Raw genomic sequence first — 24,544 nt, forward strand, 5'->3', positions numbered from 1 at the left:
CATCCAGGCAAGTGGGGAGTATTCCATCACACTCCTGACTTGTGCCTCGTGGATGATGAACAGGCCTTGGGGAGTCAGGAGGTGAGTTACTCATCACAGTATTCCTAGCCTTTGACCCCCTCTTGTAGCTACTGAGTTTGTGCAGTGAGTCCAGTTTAGTTTCTAGTAACCCACAAAATGTTGATAGTGGTATCTTCATCATGAATGCCAAAGAGTGATTATTACATTTGCTCTTGTTGGAGATGGTCATTGTCTGGCACTTATGTGGCACGAATGTTATTTGTCACTTATTGACCCAAGCAGACCAGAGATTGCTAACTTTGAATCCTGTCTTTAGCTTTATACCAATCTCCTGAAAGTCTATATGTAGGACCTCAGTCCTTTTCTGACCTGTGTCATATTCCCAGCACAGACAATGATTTCTAGCTACGTCCCTTCCTCTCAGTAAATGTTTGATATCTCCTCGATGACGTTATTTACTCTGGCATCATGGAGATAACACACAGAAACTTGTCACTTGTCAGCCCAAGTCTGGATATTGTCCAGATCTTGTTGTAATTGAACATGGACTGCTTCAGTGTCTGAGGATTCGTAAATTGTGCTGAACATTGTGCAATCATCGGCAAACATCCAATTTTACCGAACAGGGTGTCTCTAGGACTTAACGACTCACCAACCAGTGTAGGAGTTAGTCATTCACCCCGGTACCATGGCGTGTATCAGGGAAAGGTCAACCCAGCACGAGCCCAACAGGAAGTGAGCCTTTACTCAAAGACAACAAAGGTAAGCATCAAAACCTTTACAGTTTTTAACAATTCCACTCGATTCTGTGGAACTTGTCCACTCCCTGGACACTCGTTGCGTTTGTCTGTTCACCAAATTGTTTGGTTCACTCCTTTCCCTCTCTCTCTGATCGGGGCGGGCGGTGAGCTTCGCTGGTTTCTGACGTGTCTCTAGTTTGGAGGGAGAGTAGGGTCAGGTCAAGCTCTGCCATGGCCCAGGGCCAGGGTCAGGGGCAGGGCCAGGGCCAGGACCAGATTCATGGTCAGGGTCAGGGCCAGGATCAGGGTCAGGTTTCAGGGTCAGGATCAGGATCAGGATCAGGGTCAGGATCAGGGTCAGGGCCAGGGTTAGGGTCAGGACCAGGGTCGGGGTCAGGGTCAAGGCCAGGGTCAGGATCAGGGTCAAGGCCAGGGTCAGGATCAGAGTCAGGATCAAGTCCAGGGCCAGGGTCAGGGTCAGGGCCAGGGTCAGAGCCAGGGTCAAGATCAGGTCCAGGATCAAGGTCACGGCCAGGGTTAGGGTCAGGGCCAGGGTCAAGGTCAGGGCCAGGATCAGGGTCACGGCCAGGGTTAGAGTCAGGGCCAGGGTCAGGGTCAGTGCCAGGATCAGGGTCAGGGTCAGGGCCAGGATCATAGTCAGGGTCAGGGCCAGGATCAGGATCAGGATCAGGGACAGGGTCAGGGTCCGGGCCAGGATAAGGGTCAGGGCCAGGATCAGGATCAAGGCCAGGGTCAGGGTCAAGGCCAGGGTTAGGGTCAGAGCCAGGATCAGGGTCAGGGCCAGGGTCAGGGTCAAGGTAAGGGCCAGGATCATGGTCAGGATCAGGGTCAGGGCCAGGGTCAGGGTCAGGGCCAGGGCCAGGGTCTTATACCTTCCTGGCTGCTTTTTCTCAAATTTTCCAAGAGCTTGACCAATCAAGGGCATTGCGTTAATTGATGTTATCACCTTGAAATGTTGTTAATGGGTCTCAATGGTTTGCCTGAAAATGTGTTGCTGGAAAAGCGCAGCAGGTCAGGCAGCATCCAAGGAACAGGAGAATCGACGTTTCGGGCATAAGCCCTTCTTTCCTGAAGAAGGGCTTATGCCCGAAACGTCGATTCTCCTGTTCCTTGGATGCTGCCTGACCTGCTGCGCTTTTCCAGCAACACATTTTCAGCTCTGATCTCCAGCATCTGCAGACCTCACTTTCTCCCCAATGGTTTGCCTGCTATGAATCCTCTGATGCGTTTGCCCGGGGCCTGAAAGTCTGGCTTTTGTTCAAGAATATGCACCTGTGTTTTTGTTTTACTGGGACACATCTGACCCCAGGTATTTAGTGGTGATGTGTTTGTCAGGAAGTGTTGAATTGACCTTTTACACTTGGTAATGTGTTGTGGTGCCTCTCTGGTTCTCAGTTGTCTGGGCTTGCCTCTTGCAAGGACCCGTCTCCAGGCAAAATTGTCTCTGCATGTCTGCTCATCTCAGTCAACACATTGCCAGCATACCTTGCTTTTTGGCCATTTTCTCTGCCCCGTTTATCCCAGTTGCTGTGCATGTATTTCCAATTTTCCTTTTCTTTTTAATGACTTTTACTTTACTTGAGCAGTCGCAGTCTGCTACAGTCCCCACTTCTGATCTTACGATAGAGGGAAGGTCGTTGATGAAGCAATTGAAGATGTCTCAGGGCCTAAGACACTCACCCTGAGGAACTCCTGCAGAGCTGTCCTGGAGCTGAGATGGCTGACCTCCAACAACCATGACCACCTTCCCCTGTGTCAGGTATGACCCCAACCAGTGGAGAGCTTTCCCCCCGATTCCCATTAATGCCAGTTTTACCTTGTTGCCACACTTGGTCGAATGGTGTTTGATGTCAATGCTATGTAAGAGCTGCTTGATAGCACCGATGTTGACCCCTCCCCTCACTCTACTGATGACCGAGAGTAGACTGATGGGGGGGGGGGGGGGGGGGGGGCAATAATTGGTCAGGTTGGATTTGTCCTGCTTTTTGTGGACAGGATATACCTGAGCGATTTTCCACGTTGTCAGGTGGTTTCCGGTGTTGTGCTCCTTCACTATTATCGGCTTTGATTATAATCTCTGAAAGGGCTCTTGAACCCCCAACCCTTCTGAGTCAGAAGTGACAGAGTTAACCTCTTACCCACGACAGGCACAGGGGGGAAGGCCTTTCGAAAACAATGGGTAAAGGTGGTTCACTGGTTTGCACGGCAAACAGACATCAAGCAGAGGGACACGAAAAGGAACAGACCTCAAGTCATTTTAACTTACAAAGACTCTTATTGCTGTAGAATGACTGACATATGGTGAAAGCCTCCGGTAAAAGCAGTTCATGCTGGGTTCATTAACACCTTTCTAGTGAGGCGAACAAACATCTGGGACTGTGGGTTTGTAATGACGCGATTGCGTAGAATTGGCCAAGTGCTACCATATGTTCTGCGGAGCATAAGCTGCTGCGCTAAAGGCAGCATTCCAACGATGGGAGACTCAATATTCTTTATTCCAGTCTGATGTGGAGGATCAGCTGAAAACTGTCCTCGCTCTGCCCAGCAGATGAACTGCTTTTGGGGGGATTCCAAACCGTAGCAGTCTGCACAGAGTGAAGGTGACCCACCCTGAGCCATGAAAAATATTAGACTGATTGCAGAGGCCTGCTATGTCCAGGGAACTGAGCCACCAGCCTGAATCCCTGTATTCAAGGAGAGGGGCACAGACTAATTGTTGGGGGATAGTATGCAAAAGATGAGTTTTGCTTTAGATACGGTCCTGGCACCTTTCTTCATTGATGGATTGAATTCACAGCATTGAAACAGGCCCTTGGACCTAACTACCTCGGCCTGCTCCCAGCCCCATCTTCCTCAGGTGTGAATCAAGCCCCTGTTTTTCTGAAATAGTGGTGGCCATACCTGTGAGCCAGTTTGGATAGATAGTGTTGGCAGAACTCAGATTTATTTCAGGAATAAGCACAAAAACCTGAGACAACACACATACGCGCACTCACAAACACACACACACTCACACACACTCACATGCTCTCAGTCACATGCTTACTCTCTCTCTCTCACGCACTCTCACTCTTACACACGCTCTCTTTCACTCACTCTCACTCAGACACACTCTCACATGTTCTCTCACTCTCACACACTGTCATTCTCACACACTCTCACTCTCACACACGCTCTGTCACGTGCTCAGACATGGGTGGTGTAGTTTCTGTTCTTGATGTTTCCGTTGTCAAGGTAATACATGAAGGATAGCACCAGAGTCACCCCTACTGCAAATTTTCATGCAACAGATCTTTTCCAGGGGGTCTCCCAGTTGACGAGAAGAGCCGTGGGAAAAAGGAACTCCAAATGAATCATTAATGGCTCCGCTCAAGGGCAGTGTTATTTTGGGAAGCAACTTTCCCTGAGAACCGACAGTGTAAGTGCTGAGCCTCTGAATGGGGAGGAGCAGCGAGCCTGGCCCCATCAGGCAGCTCAGTCACTCTGAAATGCCGCTCTGCTCTGTGACCTTTGACAGGAACATTCCTAAACCTCACCCTCAACCAACTCCTAAATCTGCATAACCTCACAGTAAAATTCCTCTTGTCTTCTGTGTTTAAAATGAGTCAGTAAATCTGTGTGTGGGTTTGTACAAGTGCAAGTAGCATATTCCTCTTCATGCAGAAAGGGAGAGAAGGGAGCCATGAATCTGACAAAGAATAGTAACTTTGCCATCCTCTTGTCAAAGCCCACCAGGACCTCCCTTTCTCTGCAACTCCCTTCAGTCTCACAACCATCTGAGATCTCTCCTCCTGCTCTGGCTTTCTGTTCATCTTCACTTTCAGTCCCTCCATCCCTGGGCCTTCTGCAGAGACAGGGGAAGCTCCTATAAAGGATGTTGTCCCTTGTGTACAGAGGGAGTGACCTGCGGCTCAATGGAAATCTGATCAGTGGGAATTACTTTAGCCTTTGGTTACGAGAGGAGGGAGACAGGAAGAGGGGTTTTCAATGACCTCAGTATCAACTGCTAACTGGATCCTCAAACTATTTGTAATGTTCCTGCTGTTGTGCAATCTGAATTCCATTGAGATAAATGATAGCAGAGTTTTATTGTGTCTCATGATACGAGGACTGAGATGGGAGGTAGTCTGTATTTCAGCTTACACTTTCTGCACTGCGTTCTTAACAATTTCTTACAGACACACAAATACTGCAGCTATAAGATGCGAGGAATACTGCAGTGAATAACTCACCTCCTGACTCCCCAGAGCCTGTCCACCATCGACAAGGCACAAGTCAGGAGTGTGGTGGAACATTCCCCACTTACCCTGGATGGGTGCAGCTCCAACAACGCTCAAGAAATCTGACAACATCCAGGACAAAGCAGCCCATTTGATTGGCATCACATCCACAAGCATCCATGCTCTCCACCAGCGATGCTTGGTCGCAGCAATGTGTACAATCTGCAAGATGCACAGCAGAAATTTCCCAAATATCCTTAGACAGCACCTTCCAAACACACCACCACTTCCATCTAGAAGGACAAGGGCAGCAGATACATGCATGAGAACATCTACCCCTGCAAGTTCCTCTCCAAGCCACTCGCAATCCTGACTTGGAAATATATTGTCTTTCCTTCACTGTGGCTCGGTCAGAATTCTGGCATTCCCTCCCTGAGGGCATTGTGGGTAAACCTACAGCACCTGGACTGCAGCGGTTCAAGAATGCAGCTCACCAGCCACCTTCTCAAGGGGCAACTAGGGACGGGCAATAAATATTGGCCCCACCAGTGATCACATCCCTTGAAAAAACTCATGAAAAAAACCTTTTGGCATCAAGAATCAGAATTTGACGTGACAGGGCATCTGTTTGAGGAATAAAATACACCCAACCTCCATTTGAAAAGGTGTTTCAATGTAAAAATAAGGGACATGCTGTCTGTATCCAAGATGGGGCAGCCTGGTGGCTCAGCAGTTAGAACTGCTGCCTCACAGTGCCAGGGCCCGGGTTCAATTCCTGCCCCAGGTGACTGTGTGAATGTTACACATTCTCCCCGTGTCTGCGTGGGTTTCCTCTGGGTGCTCCGGTTTCCTCCTACAGTCCAAAGATGTGCCGGTTAGGTGGATTGGCCATGGTATATTACCCATTGTGTCAGGGATGTGTAGATTAGGTGGATTAGCCATGGGAAATGCAGGGTTATGGGAATAGAGTGGGGGTCTGGGTTGGATGCTGTTCAGTAGGTCAGTGTGGACTCGATGGGCCAAATGGCCTGCTTCCACAATGTAGAGATTCTATGTAAGAAGCCTTTAAACGAGGGACTTAATTACTTAAGTGTAGCTTTAACTTTCTGGGGGGGGGGGTTTAATATGTATTTGCACCAACTTCTTGGTTCTCATGAGGACCACGTTTGCTGGGAGACTCCTGTTCCAGTGAAGCTCATAGTGAGGTGGGTAGCTTGTATTGATTCACAATTTCCAGGCTATGTTGGTCTGTTCAGAAAGGTGCAAACAATGAAGAGCACACCGTTGGACGCACTGAGAGTTTCTCAGCGCAATTCTGGATTCCTGTTCCATCGAATGACTGGTGTGGCACAAATATATCTCTCAGTGGGATGTGACATGGATCAATCTGGCCAATAACACGTTAAATGATCGATTTTCAAAGGGTTGCTCTTTAAGATTGGAGTAAATCAGCCAATTACATGTCCATGGTTTAAGCTCCCGTTTTCAAATAACTTGCTTTGGTTGGGGATTTGGTGTGAGTTAGCGTTAATGCTGTGCCTTGAAGTGTCAACTCAACACAAGCGAAACTCTGGCAGTGCGTCTCCATAAGATATAGGAGCAGTATTAGGCCATTCGGCCCATCAAGTCTGCTCTGCTGTTTGATCGTGGCTGATGTGTTTCTCAACCCAATTCTACTGCTTCCTCCCTGGAACCCTTGACCCCATTACCAATCAATAACCTATCTATCTCTGGCTTAGATACATGCAATGACTTGGTCTCCACAGCCCTTTGTTGAAGAAATTCCTCCTCATCTCAGTTCTAAAGGGCTGTCCCTTCACTCTGAGGCTGTGCTCTCTGCTCCTAATCTCTCCTATTCATCTTTTTCATGTCCACTCTTTCCAGATCTCTCAATAGGTTTCAGTCAGATCTCCATTGAGTTCTGACCCAGAGTACTCAGCCGCTCCTCTTCCAAGTCTGATTGCAGGGCACTAAGTATCTTGTTTGATGCTGCACCTAAGTGTGCTGTCCCAACTCTTTTAGACCAGGCCGCGGAGCCAACGGAGTTAAAGATGTCTTGCGTAAGACGTGAGTGAAATTTGTGGGACAGAGCGGTTTTCGCCAGGGTCCCAGTGATTTCCAGCCTACAAGTATTGACCAGCTTTGTAATCCTGCATCTGTGGTTTGTCAGGTCAGTTCCCTGTTCTGACAATCACCATCATCTGGCAGATGGCCCGGGGGAGCCACAGGGATCAATCTATGGCCCAGCGGGTCAACACATTGGAATCACGCAGCAGCACAACCACATCTCTGGCTCTCCCCTCGTGCACAGGCAGTGCAGCTTGGTGTATCTTGGCTTGGCTATCAATTCAGGTAGCTGCCGCTTGGCAAGAGGCATATTTGTCTCTTTGTTTCTGAGAAAAACATGTAATTCTGCCAGAAGAACGGCTTGTTTAATCCCTTCCGTCTTTTCTGGGCCTGCACACTGGAAGTGCTCAGCGCCTGGCAATTTTTATATGGTACTGTAAACTGATTAGTTTTGTGATTGAGTCTGTTTGACAGATTAGCTGGTTATAAATAGCGACTAGAGTGGCTGACATGAGATTTTCCGCGGTGACGTACAAACTAATGGAAATCTTGGTGGCACCATGTGAAATAGAGTTCAGATAAGGGTTGGGGAGGGGGAACATCTTTCGCACATTTTATCTCCTCGACTTAAGGAGTGTAGGAGTTGCCAGGGGAAAGAATAAATATTTTCGCTTTGACCAAACTGTGCTTGTATGGCGCCACTTGCAACCCCAAAATGACTGGACGCCCTTCATCGCCAGCAAGGTGGTCTTTGAGTGCAGGCAACATGGCGGCCAATTTGCGCACAGAAAGCTCCCACACACAGCAACATGATCATGATCAGAGTGCTTGGTTGGAGCAAGGCTCCCGAAAACCTCTGCTGTTTGCCTTTGTGACGGTGTGGTGGGATCTGTTGCACTCCTGTGACAGAGAGCAGATACCACCCCCGCTTTAATCCTTGTAGTTATGTATCATTTGTCTGCTGATATTTATACGCTAAGCGGCATAATTGTGACCTGACACGTCTCGACGCAAGTTATGTCAACATATCGTGTGTCTGGCAAACAATGGAGAAATTATTTGCCAAATCATTTCCCATCCCCCTCTCTCCCCCACCACCCCCCCCCACCCCCACCCCCACCCCCGTTGTTACAATGCCGATTTCCCTTCACTGCAAAAAAACAGCTGTGGTATCTGAAGTATGTTCGAAAAGCAGACACTCAAGAGACCAGTCATCCTGTCATGGCTTAGGAATGTTATTCTGTGGCTCCGAGTACAGTAGAGGCCATCGTGTGGAGCAGGATTTAAAGAATTTCACCCTTTCTCTCAAATCCCGAGGAAGCCTCACCCCTCCTGACTGCTGTAACCTCCCCCAGCCCTGCAATTCTCTGGGATCTCTGTGGCGTCTGACTCTGACCTGCTGCACATCGCTAATTGTAATTGCTCCCAAGGTGGTTGTGCTTTCCACTCTGAAATTGTCTCCCCAAAACCTGTCTGCCTCTCTATCTTTGAATCATTGCTCTTAAACCAAGGATTTTGTCCTCACATCCCATTCTGTGAATCAGAGTGGAATTTTGCCTGACAGAATGGCGAGTTTTGTTTTGATTTTTAATTCGATTTATTATTGTCACGTACCTAGGTACAGTGAAAAGTTTTGCTTTGTGTGCAGTACAGGCAGATCATGCCATACAAAGTGCATTAAGGGTAATTGAACAAAGTGAGGAATACAATGTTACAGATGAGATAATGTGCTCAAAGAGCGAGGTCAACATTTAAATTTAACATTTGAAAGATCCATTACGAAATCTCGTAACAGCGGGGAAGAAGCTGTTTGTGAATCTGTTGGTATGTGCGTTTAAGCTTTTGTATTTTCTGCCTGATAGAAGGGATTGGTAGAGTTTATAACGGGGAGGGCGGGTTGGTAGGGTCTTTGATGATGTTGGCTGCCTTTCAGAGGCAGCGGGACGTGTAGACGGAGTCACTGGATGGAAGGTTGCCTTGTGTGATGGACTGGGCTGTGTTCACAACTCTCTGTAGTTTCTTATGGTCCTGGGCAGAGCACTTCCCTGCCAAACCGTAATGCGTCCAGACAGAACGCTTTCTACGGTGCACCTATAAAAGTTGGCACGAGTCCTTACAGACATGCTGGATTTATTTAGCCTCCTGTGGAAGCGGAGTTGTGGCTGTGCTTTCTTGCCTGTTGCATCAAGGTGGGTGGACCAGGACAGGTTGCTGGTGATCATCACTCCCAGGGACTTGATGCTCCCGGCCATCTCTACCTCAGCTCCATTGATGGTGACAAGTGTGTGCCCTCCTCCTGGCTTCCTGAAATCAATGACCAGCCCATTTGTTTTTGCTGAAGCTGAGGGAGAGATTGTTACCTTAAAGCTACTCCACCAAGCACCCTATCTCTGTCCTGTAGGCAGTCATAATATTGTTTGAGGTCCGGTCCACAACAGTGTTGTCATCAGTGGACATGTAGATGAAGTAATGATGAGATTTGGCCACACTGTCAAGGGTGTATAGTGAGTGTAGTAAGGGGCTGAGTACACAGACTTACGGAGTGCCAGTGCTGACATTTTTCACTGTACCCCTAAATTCCTGTGCTTGAGTACACGGAACAATAAAACCGAAATCCAATTGCAGGTGAAATGAGAAGCTGTGGGATGTACCGTCACCGTAGAAATGCACATGGCTGTTGGTTTGGATCGAAAAGCATGTGGAGAAAGTGAGGCCTGCAGATGTTGGAGATCAGAGTTGAAACGTGTAGTGCTGGAAAAGCAGAACAGGTCAGGGGCAGCATCCGAGGAGCAGGAATCTTACACTCCTGATGAAGGACTTATGCCCGAAATGTCGACTCTCCTGCTCCTCGGATGCTGCCTGACCTGCTATGCTTTTCCAGCACCGCACTTTTCGAATCAAAAAGCATGTGAAATGGAATAGATTGTACAAACAGAATCCTTGTGCTGCTGTGTTGACTCAGGGCTTAGTGTGGTTTCCTATTCTATCCAAGGCATCTTGTGACAATGCTGCTCCTTTAACAAGGTTATTTTGCCCTTGTTTTCTTCGGGAGGGGTCATAAAGGCAGAGGTGCCGAAATGTCTGAACTGGCTACTTTAATAATAGCTAACAGATACTGCCTACTGCTACAATCTGAGAAAAAGAGTTTTAGATCTGTTTTTGTTTTAAAACATTTGTACAATGAGTGGGGAGTGGCCAGTTCTCTCAGTTCAGGAATATATCTGGTTTGGTTTAGTTTTAGCTGGGGACCTAGTGAAAGTTGCTGCAGTGGAGAGAGGTCCCATGTTTTAGCCAATGATCCCTGGCTGATCTTCTCTGCAATCTCTCTCTCCCGTAAAAACCTGGGACTGAATTTACCTTTTTGCCAAGGGGGTGTATTTACAGGATATTGGAAGAAACTGGAACAGCATCATTAAATTGCGACAGAGTCGCTTGGGTTTTCAGGTAAGTTAATTCTATATTCTGTTTTCTTTTGCTTGTGTTTCATTCAATAATCTGTAAATAAATTCTGCTTTATTTCAAACTGAGTGGTTTGACCTGCTGCAACAGTCCTGGAATATCCACCTCACACCTGCTTAAAACAACTAGAAAGTAGCTCTGGGCTGCCTTCTTGAAATGTTTTGAAGGGGTTTGGCCTGAAAGGTTAGACCATAAATGGATGGGATCAGCAGGTTTGGCTCATTGTTGGACAATGGGGTTGAAAGGGTTAATGCTGGAGCGGGCCTTAAGCACCACCCACTATGATGATGTAATCTGGACCTGGTGGAGGAATAGGAACTCAAAGGGGTGAGACATAACAGCCAGGTTCGCTCTCATAGTCCCTGTAACAAGATCAATCACCTGAAACACATTGCAAATTCAAAATCAACTGCTTTGTTTAAGACAATAGCCTCCTCTCATTAGACCAGCGAGTGGCTTCCTTCTCTCGCACTGGACCATGCAGATCCTTGCCCTAACAGGAGATGGTCACGGAAAACCTACCCCATGGTGATTCACAGTGAGGACCCCCTCATAGCTGCCTTGCACCACAGTCAGGCAGCAGTGAGGGGTCTGAAGGCTTCCACAGTCAGGCAGCAGTGAGGGGTCTGAAGGCTTCCACAGTCAGGCAGCAGTGAGGGGTCTGAAAAGCTTCTTCAAAAGCAGTTTTAAAGAACCCCTGCTCATGCAGACAGTCAGCAGCAGGAAGAGCACAAACCCTGCAGAAGAAAGTCTCATGGCCAGATTCCAGAAGGTCTCATCGAGCAATGGCAAAGATTTTGGGAACAGAGATTGGGTTGGACCCAGTGTCTCTCCTTTTAGAGTCATAGAGATGTACAACATGGAAACAGACCCTTCAGTCCAACCCGTCCATGCCGACCAGATATCCCAACCCAATCTAGTCCCATCTGCCAGCACCCGGCCCATATCCCTCCAAACCCTTCCTATTCATATACCCATCCAGATGCCTTTTAAATGTTGCAAATGTACCAGCCTCCACCACTTCCTCTGGCAGCTCATTCCATACACATACCACCCTCTGTGTGAAAACATTGCCCCTTAGTCTCTTTTATATCTTCACCCTCTCACCCTAAACCTATGCCCTCTAGTTCTGGACTCCCCCACCGCAGGGAAACGACTTTGTCTATTTACCCTATCCATGGCCCCATGATTTTGTAAACCTCTATAAGGTCACCCCTCAGCCTCCGACGCTTCAGGGAAAACAGCCCCAGCCTGTTCAACCTCTCCCTATAGCTCAAATCCTCCAACCCTGGCAACATCCTTGGCAGTCTTTTCTGAACCCTTTCAAGTTTCACAACACGTTTTTCAACTAGGAAGGAGACCAGAATTGCACGCAATATTCCAACAGTGGCCTAACCAATGTCCTGTACAGCCGCAACTTGACCTCCCAACTCCTGTACTCAATACTCTGACCAATAAAGCAAAGCATACCAAATGCCTTCTTCACTATCCAACTACCTGCGACTCCACTTTCAAGGAGCTATGAATCTGCACTCCAAAGTCTCTTTGTTCTGCAACACTCCCTAGGACCTTACCATTAAGTGTACAAGTCCTGCTAAGATTTGCTTTCCCAAAATGCAGCACCTCGCATTTATCTGAATTAAACTCCATCTGCCACTTCTCAGCCCATTGGCCCATCTGGTCCAGATCCTGCTGTAATCTGAGGTAACACTCTTTGCTGTCCACTACACCTCCAATTTTGGTGTCATCTGCAAACTTACTAACTTTACCTCTTATTTCGCATCCATATCATTTATGTAAATGACAAAAAGTAGAGGACCCAGCACCGATCATTGTGGCACTCCACTGGTCACAGGCCTCCAGTCTGAAAACCAACCCTCCACTACCACCCCCTGTCTTCTACCTTTGAGCCAGTTCTGTATCCAAATGGTTCGTTCTACCTGTCTTCCGTGAGATCTAACCTTGCTAACCAACGGAACGTTGTTGAATGCCTTACTGAAGTCCATATAGATCACATCCACTGCTCTGCCCTCATCAATCCTCTTTGTTACTTCTTCAAAAAACTCAATCAAGATTGTGAGACATGATTTCCCACGCACAAAGAGTCCCTTTGTCAGTTGCATTGGTAGTTCAGTGGTAGAATTCTTGCCTGCCATTCAGGTGGCCTGGGTTCAATTCCTAGCCAATGCAAATTTGTAATCATTGATAGTCACAGGTGAGGTGCCAGGAGACTGCAGGTTGGCTAACGTGGTGCCACTGTTTAAGAAGGGTGGTATGGACAATTCAGGGAACAATAGACCTGTGAGCTTGATGTCGATGGTGGTCAAGTTGTTGGAGGGAATCCTGAGGGACAGGATGCACATATTTTGGGCTTTCCAAATTTTCCTTCTCTAGATGCATACAGGAAGAAACTACTTACTATCCTTTCCTCTAGTGCGAGGAAAAACATTTTACTAAGTTGGGTATCGGAATGTCACCCAGGACTTTCAAATTGGCATAGGATAGTTTAGGAATATATTCCCCTGGACTTCCTCATGAATATGGTGCACCAAAAAACGGAATTATTTTATAGAACCTGGCGGCCCTTTTTGAACTACAACCAATGCAGATATATCAGCCTTACTGTTTAGGGCCTTTGTTTAGGGCCTTTGTTTAGCCATGAGGATGATGTTTGTTGGTTTGGGGGCCCCTGAGAGGAAAAATCCCATATAAATACAGGAGTTATTATGATTTGATATAATTTTATTTCGAATGCGTATTTATTTATTTACCTTCTTTTTTCCCCTTTTTTTGTTGACAGTAATGTACGATACTGTGGTCTTTCTTTTATATATAGAGTCTTCTTTCTTATATCGTATTTTGTATTTTAGCAGTTTGCAGAGTAGATTAGTAGTTAGTTTTCTTAATTTTATATTGGTGCTGATATTATACTGTATTATACTGGTTACACTGTTTGGTATTGATTTTGTAATTTTGTAAAAAAAAATCTTTTTCTTTTCAATAAAAATATTTACAAAAAAAGGCCTCATCTATAACTCATGGTGAACATGTCGCAGACCCGGTTAGAGAAGTGCCTCTGCAGAGTATCAGGCGTCGGGTGACAATATCCTGCAGGAGTGCTCCCAAGTCAGGGCTCAAATGGGTAGTAGAATTTCTTTGAGTAAAGTTTAGGTTTCCAATGGACATGAGGAAACTTTATAAGAAAGGCACAAATAGCTCAAAGTAAAGGGCTTCCAGCTCAGGATAAATGACACTGTTGTAGCAAGCAGTGAGCACATTTACAGTTAGAGAAATCAAGGGCTGCAGAAGCAGCTCAAAACCCAGGTCTCAGCATGCAAAACCTGAATAAGAGCAATTAAGGGGACATGTTTATAACCTAAACAGAGAAAGTCGAATGGAAGAAGAAGGCTAGGAGACTTCATTAAAGCTGCAGAAAAAGCATGGAGCCCACTATTAAAACTGCAGTAGAGGTGGGAAATGCTAACTGAAACTGCAGACAGCTGGGATCATTTGGGGAAAACTGTGAAAGAAGCAAGAATTATTACTAGAGCTGCAAACAAGACAAATCAGCCAGGAAAAAGCTTATAATTAAAACAGGCATTATTAATAAAGCCACAGGTAACAGGATTCTCTCAGTAAAGGTATGACAGAGACAGGAATAATTTATTTCAGCCATAAAGAGTGTGTTTCATCTGCTAAACTGATGAAAGAAACCATAATCTCCATTTCACCAGTGAAAGGCTGGAATCTCCATTTTCGCCACAGAATGTAGGAATCCACTATTTTCACCGTAAAATGTGGGGAAACCCTCCAGGGCAGCAGCACATAGCAGCAGCTGTTTATTGCAAATTCAAAAGCTTTTTAAACAAGAAAAATAAATAATTTCATTAAGCTTCAGAAATGACACTGCCAAGAAATTTAATTTCAGAGATGGGCCAAATAAAACAGAGTTGGGCATCTTGACGAAAACAATTCTCATGATGCAGAATAGTTTCCAAATCAGATGATAAATCAGAAGTTGAACAAGTAATATGCAATTTTGCACTTTTCCATAAATAACTGGGAGTATAGCAAAATAAGCAACAGTTACTTTTGAAGTACTGAAAGTCTTTGACAATTATTTTAGTTTCAGATTAAATGAAACTTTTGATATGAAAGATATAATGTTGAGGAAAATCCATAGTTGATTCCATTGATGATATCCACTGTTAGCGGACAAATGCAACTGTGGTGATTTAAAGTCAGAGTTCATAAGAGACAGAATCATTGTTGGAATTTCTAGTGATGTTTTGATGACTAACTGCAGTGAAAGGATCATGACTCTTGAGAAAGCTATGCAGATGGTGAGTGAAGACAAAGTCTGGAAATTGCCCTGATCAACCCTAATGCGGGAAGATGAAGCCAACTTTGAGAGGTCAGCAGGGACAATTTAGTTCATTGGGTACAAGGTGACAAAGATGCATGAGGAACCATTAACAGTGAGTGGGACAGATACGAGATACTAAAGGTCCTTGACATTACTGCAGAGCAAGAAAACTCACAGACACTGCAGCGTCCAGCTATTTAAAAACACTTTGTCCGTAAAAACATTTGTAGGGATTGTAACAAGTCAGCAGGTCGACTTCATAGAATGTGAGTTCCCTGATTAGGGCTGTTAATCTGGTCCAATCAGGGAGCTCTGGCTGACAGATATAAACAGGAGTGCTAACCGGAAGGTGGGTAGGGGCGGGCTGCCTTAGAGTAGTCGGAAGGTGGGAGGGGCGGGGGCTTGCTGGGTCTGTATTGTCTGCACTTTTGTATGTAACGGTATTGTCTAATGTACAAATGTCATTGTCACTGTCTTGTCATACGTGGAACTGGGATTTGAGGTTTGTCCTCCTCTCCCTGTAAAATGGTTGAACGGTAGGGTTCGGGGCCTAGCTTTGCTGCTCCTCTCCCTTGTAAAACTGCTGTCTTTTGTGTACAGCTGTCAATGTTTTTTGTAAACTGTTTTGTAATTTGTTTAATAAAATAAAAAAAAAATAAACAGGAGTGCCAACGGTTCTGTTCACCCCGAGAGCTGGTTCTGAGGGAGCTGCATCAGTCCAGGACTCTCCATGTGTAAATAAAAGGTGACTTGGTGATGGGATACCAGCCTCTGTGGAATTATTTTGCAATATTCACTTATAGAAAATGTGCAAAATGGCACAGTAACAGAAAAACAGGAAGTCAGGTAAATACTCTTACAAAGAGGTGAATGAAGTAGAACAATCAACAATAGATAAAAAGCCTAAAGTATTGTAGGGCAAGTAGGTGACCAAGGCCTAGCCTTTCGGTAAGAGGATATACAGTATATGTCTATGAGCTTCTCACTAATTTCAAGCCTGATACTGGAATGAGTGTCACTGTTTTCTCAATGAGTGACCCATGGTTGTAAAACACACTTTTTACAACTGACCACAGTGCAATGACATGGTCCAGGAGGTATACCATTCAAGGTTAAAGGGATGCTACAAGCAACTCTCCAACAGATGATAATAGAAAACATTAATGTACTTCACAATCAAGAACTGTCAATCTTCAAATGGCAGGAGTTAAACTAGTTAAGTCAAGAATCATGTGGGCCAGAGACTGTCAGTCATAGAATCACAAGTTACGGAATGTTTGGCGATGGAACGACCAGTCAAGGAACAGCTGGTAAGAGATTTCATAGGGATCAGACACAGGCAGTGAATCACACGGAGAAGATAGAAGCAATTGAGGTTTACTCTGTGTGTTTAAGAAATTTGCCTCATCCTGTCAGCAAGATGTGACAATATAGCAAGCAAGAAGCAATCTCAAAGAGCAGCTCTAAGGGAGTGAACATGGCAATGCTGAGGTGGGCGGGTGAACACAGCAGGGCTGGGGGGAGTGGATTATGGCAGTGCTGAGGGTGTGGAACACAGCAGTCTCTCCAACAGTTCAGTTGTTTGAACTAGGATGGGGGAGGTGTGGATCAATCAGCACACTGGAGTGAACAGTCCCCACATTTCCACGCAGCTTTCCCAGCAGATGGCAAACAGAAAAGTGCACTGCCACAGACTGAAAATGTGGATTCAACCCCTACCCTATGAGCAGACATGGCCCATGATGTCAGCTGACCGTGACAGGCAACACAAGTTGTCCGTTTGAGCATGTGCTGCCGATGGCACTGGGCTGCAGATGAGGAGGTCCATGAGGTTAGGGGCATGGGGGAGGTGGGGGTGAAGGCTGTGGCCGAGCCCAGTGAAATCTGTGGGCTAAATCTCCTCGGGCAGCCCACCTCTACCACAAAAGTTCACTTCCTTCCCTCTCTGTTTGGACTGGGTCCCTTCCTGGAGCTGGAGACCATACCCAGTGTCCAACACTGTAACCACATAGCTCGCAAGACCAGTGACGTTACCTATGTTTTTGTAGATGTGTCCAGTTTGCTCCACCTACTAGTGGCAGTCACAAGAAACACTCTCCTTGATAACCATTTCCAACAATGCAACAAAGGCTGAGACAATGGTGGTGCAGTGGTAATATCAGTAGCAAATAATCCTGAGGCCCAGGTTAATGCATTGAGACCCTGGGCTCGAATCCTATTGTGGCAGCTGGTGTTGCTCAAATTAAACAATTTTGTTTAAAAAATCTGGATTAGGACACTCATCTCAGCCCTGGTAGCCATTAAACTATCATTGGTTGTAATGAGGATCCATCCAGTTCCTTCCTTTAGGAAACCTGTCAATCTTTTAGTTTAGAATCAGAGAAGCCCCACAGTGTGCAAGTAGGCCTTTCAGCCCATTGAGTCCTCACCAACCCTCCAAAAAGCATCCCACCCGTATCCTTTCCCTGTAACCCTGCATTTCCCATGGCTAATCCATCTGACCTGCACATCTTTGGACTGTGGGAGGAAGCCAGAGCACCCTGAGGAAACCCACACAGACACGGGGAGGATGTGTAAACTCCACACAAGGTGGAATCAAACCTTGGTCTCTGGCGCTGTGAGACGGTAGTGCTAACCACTCCCACAGCAACGAGCCTGGCTCTTAACTGTCCACTGAAATGGGCCACTTAGGGAAGGCCATGAAAGAATAAGCTTAAATCCCATGAAAGAGTTGATGTAAAAGTGAAGAAAATGGTGGTAATGTTTCTTCATTCGGGAATGCATTCATGCTCCTGGGAGGATGAAAATAAATCAGCAATGAAATGGTTAAATAAAATTGCAAGTGTTTTAACGCTTGCAAGCCGTCCGGATCAGATGGAACCCATCCAAATACGATTAAGAAAATGAGGGGTAGAAGTCTTAAGTGGTGTTTTTTTTGTTTCCACAGCTCATTGAACTGAAAGGTGGTAATAGGAAACGCAAAAAGAGGCTAATGTTCCAAGTTCAGGTCAGACGAATCGTGCAAGAAATTGCAGGTCTGATATTTTGATGTGAAGTGGAGGAAAAATATTGGAGTCTGTCACATGGCCAAGCATTCATGTCTGTTTTATGGGAGTGCGCTTGAAGAGGGAGACTCAAAACCAGGTGCCACAACTAGGGGTCACTGGAGAAGATGTGGCAGAGACTTACAAGATAACCCCAGAACTGAGAGACTGTAGTTAACAGAGGACATCAAAGAGGCTGATGGGGTGCGGAGGGAGGGAAGAGGGTAGACTTTTTTAAGATTCGGAAAGGAGAAGGTGTTTTCACTCACAGTCGGAACTAAAGTGAGCCCCTAACCCATTTCCATCTTTCAATATTGTCATGGCACCACCACCTTCATGAGGGCAACGAGGGACAGGCAATAAGTATTGCCAGCCAGCAACGCCAACATCCCACAAATGAATTTAAAAAATACAACACTCCCTCACAATCCAGTGAGGTATCCTGACTCCATCTTGCTCCCATCTCCCAGATGACAACATTCTGCAGATCTGAAGCCCTTCAAACTGAGGGCTGCCAAGCCAGTACGTTTCCAGCCCTCTGACTCCAAGTAAAGTAGTTGTGAGGAAGGGAATGAACCGGCGGAATAAAATCAAGTAAAGGCTAACAACCGATAGAAGAGGCATAATTGGCTCACCTTGAGTATTAGAGTAGCCCAGGGCTTAAGGTGGTGCCCTCTATTCTGAGCCAGGAGACACGTGCTCAAGTCCAACCTGCTCCAGAGGTGAGTCACAGCATCTCGAGTGGCCAACATTAACCCCAGAAACAGCTCCTGCTGTCACTGCCGCTCACACCCAGGGGAATTTCCAAGTGACCTTGACGAATCACAAAATGCAGATTTTTGTTGATAAAGCAGGCCGCGTGCACTTGAAAGAAAGTTAAACAATTCAAGAGACTTCGAATTCGACAGGGGGATGGTAACTGGTCCTCAGAATTTACCTCCTGAAAGCAATCACCCTGTATCAGGAGACCAAATGGTCACAACGATAAAAAATATTGCGTAGAACGGCAAGTGGAAAAACGTTCGGAATACTTGGAAATCCGGCATGGAATGTTGGATAAAGAACTAGAGAGGCCACAGCAGGAAAGTGGTGTCCTTCAGTTTTGCGGTTAAAACGGGGCTTTGTGGTTTTTCTTCCTGTGACCTTCTAAATGAAGGTCCTTGGCGATCCTGAAAGGAGATGGCCACACCTTCAATCACCATCCTCTTAAAAATCTGAAAGGAGCCACTGTGGAGATCGTGTCTCAGATAGCAACACGGACTGACGGCTGTTTAGGGGCAAAGTGACAGTGGCATGCCTTGAAATCACACAGTTAACTCTTCCCACTCAATGCTCTTCTTATTGAATCCCAACAAGTATGGAAACAGGTCATTAGGCCCAACAGGTCCACACGAAGAGTATCCCACCCAGACCCATTCCCCATGTTATTATTATACTACATTTCCCATGACTAATGCACCTAGCCTACACATCCCTGAACACTACGGGCAATTTAGCATGGCCATTCCACCTAACCTTTGGACTGTGGGAGGAAGCCAGAGCACCAAGAGGAAACCTACGCATACACAGGGAGAATGTGCAAACTCCACACAGACAGTCACCCGAGGCTGGAACTGAACTTGGGTCCCCTGGCGCCATGAGGCAGCAGCGCTAACCACTGAACCATGAGGTGCATGGTGGGGGAGAAATGCAATTAAGGGCACTGTCATTTACACTGGGTGCCTGAAATGCATTTCTGACGTCCAAATGTTTGAAATCTTTCAGACCTTCATTATATTCTTGAGGAGCTCATTAACAAACTGATTAAGCCATTGTCCGCGGTGTACCATAAGGTTCCACTCCACACACACATACACAAACATTACGGCAGGTGCTCTCGCCCAGTGCTGAAGGAGTGCCACACTGTCAGAGGTGCTGACTTTTGAATGGGCTATTAAACCAAGACCCCATCAGTTGAGTGCAAAGATTCCACTGGGTCCCTTGCACATTTGGCAAATGAGATTCCTCCATGATGTGAAGGCATGGATAGGTTGGGCTGAATGGCCTGTTTCCATGCTGTAGACCTCTCAAATCTCATAGGCTGTGAGGTGATTTGGACTTCCTGAGTTCCTAAAAGCACTATATAAATTCCAACCCTTTCTTTCTTTGCACTTTTCCCTTTCACTGCTGCAGTTTTGTATAAGTGGAACCTTACCACTATAGTCTGCCTGAAAGCAGTTCAGCATATTATTTTCAGAGGACCGTGTGCTGTTAGAATATCGTTACACAGTACTTTCATTTTTAGATTCCAGGCTCACTTTACCACTGACTTTAAGTGTCCGAGGTGAAATGAGGATGGATAGTTTCAGCTAAGTTGTCATTTTCTCGTGTGTGTGGGACTATGATCCCAGCAGTTGACCTCTCTTATGTCCAAATGGTCATTGTCGATATGTTAGCCTGGACAAGGAGTAAGTTTCCAAAACCTTCACATCTGTAAAAGTTGGCCTGGATGCTGTTATCATAACACAACTCTGGACTGAATGCTCTGGACCGCATCAGAAATCACCGGGTTCTGGCTGGGAGATCAAGATAACCAACATGAGCCTGAGCTGGTCGAGCTGGTGTAATGGTGGTTGGACTCACCTGAGATCAATCTGTGCCAGAAGGAACAAGGAAAGGCTGAGTCAGAACTGAGCTTAAGTAGGCACCAAACAATTTGTCTGGACTGTCTTGACGGGTAGGACCGTCTCATTGTGATAGCCAGGGTCTTTGAAGCAAAGACAGTCCAGAGGTCTGAAAGGGTTATTGCTGAGCAGGCCCATAAGCACTGCCAAGTATGATGACATCATGGGCAGCTGAGGGTAGAACAGCATTGAGTCTTGAAGGATTGAGGTCCAACATCTGATGGTCATTGAGGTCTCTGGAACAATGGCTGCCAGCTCAATGTCACTAGCTGTTAACATCAAGTTAACTGTCCTTTGTTAATAACAAGACAGGGTAGTCCAGGAAGTGGATTTCTTGAATCCCTACGATGTGAAACAGGATATTCAGCCCATAAAGTCCTTGCCGACCCTCCAAAGAACAACCCACCCAGACCCCATCCCCCATAGCTAATCCACCTAGCCTGCATATCCCTGAATACATGTGGGCAATTTAGCATGGTATATAAACCACTGGATTGTAGGAGGAGACCCACACAGGTACGGGGAGAGTGTGCAAACTCCACACGGACAGGCGCCCAAGGCTGGAATCGAACCCAGGTCCTTGGTGCTGCGAGGTAGCAGTGCTAACCACTGAGCCGCCGTGTCGCCTATTTCTTCAACCCCAGTGGATCACTCTGGTCATTCCCTGCACTGGAAGAGGTACAGTGTAATGAGCTGGCAAGATCATCGAATAGACCCCACACCTCTGGGTAGCCTCAATCACCATCCCTTTTAGTTCAAGCCTTCAAAACAGTACACCATGGGAGGCAATCAGTATCATTCTTTTCCAGTGATTTAGTCAAGTTGTGTGTTGATGGTGCAGTCACATTATGTACAGGTTCAAAGTTTCTAGGTCAATCTCACTGGTGCTCAGTAAGGGTGAGGTAATCTCACCTCCTTTTATGGTAACCTCACCCTCCCCTCCCCTCCACCCTCACCCTTCTGAGGGGCAGTGAAAGAATTGGAAAGAGTTCAAATGAGGGAATTGAGATGTATAGCTTATGTTCCTGAAATAACTTTGAATGGATCAAAAATTATCGAACAGAAATAAAGTGCCATTTAGCTTTCAACGCCTTGTTTAATGCACCACTGGGGGAGTGACATGAAGGATAGGTGTCTGGAGTGTGGGAATCGATCAGCCAACGTTCCACCAATCTCCAAAAGCTCACCTTTACAGGGTATCCGTAAAATGAAGAGAAAGCTGTGGCACTGTGTGCACCCCTCCTCATAGAGTCATAGAGATGTACAGCATGGAAACAGATCCTTCAGTCCAACCTGTCCATGCCGACCAGATATCCCAACCCAATCTAGTCCCACCTGCCAACACCCGGCCCATACCCCTCCAAACCCTTCCTATTCATATACCCAACCAGATGCCTTTTAAATGTTGCAATCATACTAGCTTACACCACTTCCTCTGGCAGCTCATTCCCCACAAATACCACCCTCTGTGTGAAAACGTTGCCCCATAGGTGTCTTTTATATCTTTCCCTTCCCATCTTAAACCTATGCTTTCTAGTTCTGGATTCCCCTACCCCAGGGAAAAGATCTTGTCTATTTATCCTATCCATGCCTCGCATGACTTTATAAACTTCTATAAGGTCACCCCTCACCCTCTGCCGCTCCAGGGAAAACAGCCCCAGCCTGTTCAACCTCTCCCCATAGCTCAAATCCTCCAACCCTGGCAACATCTTTCTAAATCTTTTATGAACCCTTTCAACTTTCATAACATAGGAAGGAGACAAGAATTGCACGCAATATTCCAAAAATGGCCTAACCAATGTCCTGCACAGCTGCAACATGACCTCCTAACTCCTGTATTCAGTACTCTGATCAATAAAGGAAAACATAGCAAATACATTCTTCACAATCCTATCTACCTGAGAGTCCACTTTCAAGGAACTATGAACCATTCTAACCCCCTCCTACCCCAATTCGCCACGGGTCCTACTCACTACATCCCCTGGTGAGGCTGTCTTGCTTTGGTGAGTTTTATAGCTTGCATCGTGGAAACGTTCAACTAATTTGCTGCTGGAACTTGGCATTGAGCTTGTAGCCTGGAGGAGTCGAAGTACTTACCGACATTTGACACTCTCTGGTTAGTCATGTGACCTCGCTGTGTCCTTCATGAGCAAATGATAAAGTAATGGCTACAAACGCATTCTACATTTCAATCAGGATCTGACTGGACTTGGTGTTGGAATAATCTAAACTGTGCACAAATATCAATGTAAAATCAATGCTTAGAGTCATAGAGTCACAGAGATGTATAGCGCGGAAACAAATCCTTTGATCCAACTCGCCCATACTGACCAGATACCCTCACCTAATCTAGACCCAGTTGCCAGCACTTGGCCCACATCCCTCTAAACCCTTCCTATTCAAAAACTTATCCAGGTGCCTTTTAAATGTTGTAATTGTACTAGCCTCCACCACTTCCTTTGGCAGCTCATTCCACACACGCACCACCTTCTGCGTGAAAAAGTTGTCCCTTAGGTCCCTTTTAAATGTTTCCCCTCTCACCTTAAACCTATGCCCTCTAGTTTTGGACGTCCCCTCCCCTGGGAAAAGACTTTGTCTATTTATCCTATCCATGCCCCTCATGATTTTATAAACCTTCATAAGGTCACCCCTCAGCCTCCGATGCTCCAGGGAAAACAACCCCAGCCTGTTCACCCTCTCCCCATAGCTCAAATCCTCCAACCCTGGAAACATCCTTGTAAATTTTTTCTGAATCCTTTCAAGTTTCACAACATCCTTCCAATAGGAAGGAGACCAGAATTGCACACAATATTCCAACAGTGGCCTAACCAATGTAGCCGCAACATGACCCCCCAACTCCTAGGCAGAAGTGGGTACTGCAGATGCTGGAGATCAGAGTCTAGATTAGAGTGGTGCTGGAAAAACACAGCAGGTCAGGCAGCATCCGAGGAGCAGGAAAATCGACGTTTCGGGCAAAAGGCCTTCATCAGGAATTCCTGATGAAGGGCTTTTGCCTGAAATGTTGATTCTCCCAACTCCTGTACTCAATGCTCTGACCAATAAAGGAAAGCATACCAAATGCCTTCTTCACTATCCTATCTATCTGTGACTCTACTTTCAAGGAGTTACGAACCTGCACTCCAAGGTCTCTTTGTTCAGCAACACTCCCATGGACCTTACCATCAAGTGTATAAGTCCTACCCTGATTTGCTTTGCTAAGCCCCAGAATGGCGCAGGGCCTGGAGTGGACATATTGTGGGAAATACCACTGGAATTTAGGGTTTGAGTTGGGACCCTAACAAAGAGGTTCAATTAAGGGTCAGAAGCCAGAGTGTGGTGAACAATCTTCGAGCGATTGGGAACAGGGGGCACACTTGTTTGATACTTAAGGATGGGGTGGGGGTGGCAGTGGGTTTGGGGGGAGCAGGAGGTGATGAACACTTGGAGCCATTCAGTTCAATCAGACGCACCCTTTCTCCAACTCTCTTCTAACTTTGAACTGGAAAATGGAACGGGCAGGCTTGTGATCAGGGAAGTGGGTGAGGGGGAATGGGGAACCCAGCCACAGGTTGGCTGCAGCCCAGTATCAAGAAGATACAGAAAGCCTCTCAGTCTGCTCCCCTGGTCTGCTCCTGGGAGACAGCTTCCAGAGAGCTGTGGTCTGGATGCAGAATGGGAATTGGGCACCAGCGTATGAATGGCAGTGTGAGATTCCGCACTTACCAATGTCCATGCACATTGGAGCTTAAAGATCTGTGCCTCCTGAGTTGGATTCAATCCCCAACCACCTCACCTCTGATTAATTTTGCGATGTGAGCAGGTTTTCTGGGACTGCCAGAGCGTTAGGGGCTTTAAGTGCATTCAGGAAGGTTTCCTCAAGCAGTATATAGAGGGTCCTACTCAGGGAGGGGAAAAACTTGACCTACTGTTGGGAAACAGGGCA

General features: G+C 46.4%; 1 long non-coding RNA gene across 1 annotated transcript in view; it reads right to left on the reverse strand.

Annotated features, from left to right (window-relative positions):
• LOC148148566 (uncharacterized) overlaps window positions 1-18,685 on the reverse strand; it is a 65,519-nt gene extending 46,834 nt beyond the window's left edge. Inside the window, exon 1 of the long non-coding RNA XR_015758938.1 lies at window positions 18,574-18,685. This is a non-coding gene — a long non-coding RNA (uncharacterized LOC148148566). The remainder of the gene's footprint in view (window positions 1-18,573) is intronic.
• Window positions 18,686-24,544: the final 5,859 nt, after the last annotated feature.

The sequence above is a fragment of the Chiloscyllium plagiosum genome, unplaced genomic scaffold (genome assembly GCF_037043375.1).
Source record: "Chiloscyllium plagiosum isolate Xiang-an unplaced genomic scaffold, Cpla_swu_hap1 HiC_scaffold_12, whole genome shotgun sequence".
In the NCBI taxonomy this organism is placed as follows: Eukaryota; Metazoa; Chordata; class Chondrichthyes; order Orectolobiformes; family Hemiscylliidae; genus Chiloscyllium; species Chiloscyllium plagiosum.